We start from the raw sequence: 4,176 nt of genomic DNA on the forward strand, positions 1-4,176 counted from the left end.
GCGAAAGGAGGGGGAGGTGGTGAGAGGTAAGGAAGAAATCAAAAGAAGCGGAAAAAAGCAACACCAGCAGCCAACAAATGGCACTCAGAGAGCTGGCCCGTTCGGGTGGGTGGAATCCAAGCAGCCGGTGCTTCCCGGACAAGAGATTGTTGCCGCGGGAAGCAGAGGAGGCCGAGTCGGGGTGAAGAAGCGTGGGGGGTGGGAAAGCGTATATCGCAAATTACCGGTTGTTTTGTCTCCCTCTGGAAGCTCCCTGAATCTGCTTTCTCCTACCCACTGTTTGCTGGTCTCCAATAGAAGTCGAAGATGGCGGATCCGTGCTGTGTTAGCTGATAGGTGACCTCTGCATGAATCTCTCCTCACTCTCTGTTCTCTGTCAGTTTTCTCACTTCATTTGGTGCTTGCCTGAGTTCTTTATTTCTTCATTTGATGTTTTGGGGTTCCAAGATTGTTGTTTTCTCTGTTTGGCTTAGTTTTTTTGATTTTTGCTGTGGAGGGACAACGTGGTGCTTCTACCTAGAGTGCCATTTTGCCGGAAGTCTTCACAATTACTGAATTTTTGACAAATGAAATCAAGTTATAGAAGTTTCCATCAACCCAGCAAGGTCCAAGGAAACCATTTTCAGGTAATCGCCATCCCCCATCTCCTCCCCTGTTTAATTAAACACTATTCTGAGGTCTCCCACCAGTGATTAGTTTTGCCTAGTCTTAAAATTCACATGAATGAATACACATTTTTTTTTTATCTGGCTCTTTTTTTTTTCCACACAACATTATGTTTTCGAGATATATCTATGTTTTTCGGTTTATAACTTCTTAATTGTGGTATTGTTGATGAGTGTAATTCCAGTGTGTGAATACACCACAGTTGATGCACACTTGGGTTATTCCTTGTTTCGGCTGTTGTGAAAAGGCCGCTGTGAGTATGCTTGTCTGAGTCTTTGTGTGGACATGTGCATCCATTTCCCTTGAGTGTGCACCAAGTACTGGAATTGCTGGGTCAAGGGGCAGGTGCACGTTTAGCTTTGTTAGAAACTGTCCAACAGTCCTCTAGAACGTTTCTCACCAGCAAAGTCGGTCGCAGTTGTTCCACCTTCTTGTCAGCACTAGGTGTTCTCTGTCTTTAAATGTATCTTCTGGTGGGTTTGTAATGGTATCTTTTCATGGTTTAAATTTGTGTTTCCCTAATGAGTAACGATGTGGAGCTTGTTTTCTAAGCCTTTTGGCCATTTAGAAATCCTCCTTTCTCAAGAAAGTTTATTCAATATTTTGCACACTGTTAACTGACTTGGCTTTTTATTACTGATCTCTAAGAGTTCTGTTCAAGATTTGAGTCATTTTGCAGATAATTGTGTTGTAAATATCTTCTCCCAGTCCATGGCTTGCCTTTTCACTTTCTTAGGTGGTTTTTCATGAGTAGAAACTTTTAATTTCAATGAAATCCAATATATCTGTAAATTTTTATTTTTTTATTTTTATTTAAGGCCTATTGTGTTTTCTAAGAAATCTTTTTACCCCAGTATGGTGAATGTATTCTCCTAAGTTTTCTACTAGGATCTTTACCAATTTTGTTTTAATTTTTGAATCTTTGACATCTCAGATTCTTCTCCTGATCACAGTAAGCTTGTTGGCTACCAATTCCATGGCCTCACAGAAATCTTGCCTATATTGCAGAAACATTCACAGTAGTTACTTGCTCTGCTCTTTGGCAGCTACAGTGGCCATGCTTCCCTCTCTCTCCTTCTTATCCCTCCTCTGTCTCTGACATTGCCTCTGTCCTTTTCTGTAGCTGAGAAACCCAGAAAAAAACTGAAAAGGAGAATGAGTGAGACCTATTCTAGTCTGTGCTCATGAACGCAGCTCTGGGTTAGGAATCTGATTCAGCCTTTGTATGGCCTGCATAGATGTCTTAAACTTTATGGGCCTCAGCATTTTCATCCTTTGAAAATTAAGTTTAAACAAACAAACAACAACAACAAAAATCGGTTGGAAAGAATGTGCCATTTTCTCCCGCAGTTGCTGTACTTAGGGCAGTGCTTACCGTGTTGCTTTCATACCCAAAGTTCAAGTACTCCCACCCTGGGAAAGGCACGAACTTGCTTGCTCACTGGAAACCAGGACCTGGTGCTTGGCCTTGTTCAGCTTTGGTTCATACTGGAGATGGGGATACAACTGGACTACATCGCCCCTTCATCTCCCCCAGGGACAGAGCGCCCAGTTCCAGAGGAAGCTGACCAAGGTAGCTTGCGATCGGGAAATTTCATAACATGGTTTTCCCCTTTCCTTCCATCCTTGATTTCTCTCCCACCTCTCCCACCCTCCAAGAGGAAAGGATTCACCGCTATTCTCTCGGGGTGTCCCTTTAGTGTTCTTTCTGGACAGGACAAAGGGACCAGTTGTCCTTCCCTTACAGGAGCAGAAAGAGTAGCCAGTGCCAGGGTAACCTCAACTTACCGAGGGCGACCTTGCACAGCACACACCTGTTTTTGGCAGGGTTCGGACAAACAGTGCAGCACGGTCTCAAGCTTCTCTGCAGGTTGAACCCGAAGGGTGTGGGGTTCCCCACCTGCAAGATGAGCTGCGCCGAGAGTTCTCCCATCTGTCCCTGGGCCTCGAGGACAGGCCAGGAAGAGGCTGTTTTTCAGTGACAGAGACAAAGAACAGGCACAAGGGCAGGCCAACCCCACGATCCCGATGATGCTAAGGTCTCCAACCCTAAGGTGTGAGCGAGCCGAGGGTCTGGAGTTAAATTGATCTCCCCTTCATCAGGAGACTCTTTTGCTCAGTTCAGGGATACAAAAGTCAAGGATTGTGTGGGCCAACGTCCACGCTTCACCGGCAAGAAAACACGAATTCGTGACTAACTAGATGTGGAGTCTGAGGGAGATCGGCGTCAAGGAGAACTCAAGTTGGTGCTCTGAGCATTGGAAGGATGGAGTTGCCATCAACTAACATGGAAAAACTGCGCTTGCAGAAGATTTTAGAGCGACATTCGCAGTTCATTTCAGGCCCCAAGGCCTTGATTGAAAGAGATTTCCATCCAAGGTGTCTCAGTTTGTACATATGCGTTCCCACCCCTTCCCCCCCTCCCGCGTTTTTTTCCGAGATAAAGAGCCCTTGCTAGGCCCTTCTCAACCTGGGCTTCTCTCCTCCCATTTTCCCCTCCCTCTCACCCCCAACCTCGTCCACTGCCCAGGATCGCGCCATCACCTCCCCACAAGCTGCCGGCTTGCCTTCTTTGTCTTCTCCTTTGACGGAGTTTTGAGATTCTGTGCGGGGGCTCTTCTGCATCTGATTCTTGCAGCGCACCACAATTCCAAAAATAAAGAGGAAGATTCTTCTGCGTGACTGCTGTGTGCCCTCGAATAGATGCCGACTGATGGCGACCCTTTATGACAGTAAAAGAGCTCCCTAGCGTTTCCCAGGCTGTAATCTTTAATGGATGGAAACCGTGGTGACAGTGGTTTGAGCTACGGCTGCTAACCAAAAGCTCGGCAGTTCCAATCTACCAGGCACTCCTTGGGAACGCTATGGGGTAGTTCTACTCTGTCTTATAGGACAGACTATGAGTCGAAACCGACTCGACAGCAATGGGTTTAGTTTTTTTTTTAATCTTTAAGGGAGCAGATCACTAGGTCTTTCCTCTCGCAGAACAGCTGGTGGGTTGCAACCGCCAACCGTTCGGTTAATGGCCGAGCGCTTAACCATTGCGCCAGCAAGACTCTTCTGCGTGATAATAGATAGTGCAAAACTCTTTCCTGACCTGGAATCGAACCGGGACCGTGGCGGTGAAAGCGCCAAATCCTAACCACTAGACCATCAGGGACTTACACCTGCGTGTTTTTCTTGAATCCTCAGGGAGTGACTAACGCTCCCTGTGCTGAGTTCTGGGAAGCCCTGGCCGGCCTCCTCCTGCTTTATACAAACAGCGAGCCCCCACGCAGGCACCAAGCGCTCTGGCGGTCCAGTGACACACCTGCCAATCTCGCAAGGTCCACAACTCAGAGCAAATTGGCTTGTCCCGGCCTCGCCTCAAACGGACCTAGAGATATGCCTTTGCGAGGCAACAGCGCTTGGAACAGTGCACAACCGTGGACCAGGTTGCCGGTAGGAGGTGGGAAGGGAGGACACCCAGGGTGAGAAGGGCCCCAGCACAGAGCCCCCGGGGTCTCCAAC

General features: G+C 47.4%; 1 non-coding gene across 1 annotated transcript; it reads right to left on the reverse strand.

Moving 5' to 3' along the window:
* Positions 1–3,754: 3,754 nt before the first annotated feature.
* Positions 3,755–3,826, reverse strand: TRNAE-UUC (transfer RNA glutamic acid (anticodon UUC)). Its single transcript has one exon. It is a non-coding gene; the product is annotated as a tRNA-Glu (tRNA).
* Between the last annotated feature and the right edge of the window lie 350 nt (positions 3,827–4,176).

The sequence above is a fragment of the Trichechus manatus genome, unplaced genomic scaffold, assembly GCF_000243295.1.
Source record: "Trichechus manatus latirostris isolate Lorelei unplaced genomic scaffold, TriManLat1.0 scaffold00400, whole genome shotgun sequence".
NCBI classification, from domain to species: Eukaryota; Metazoa; Chordata; class Mammalia; order Sirenia; family Trichechidae; genus Trichechus; species Trichechus manatus.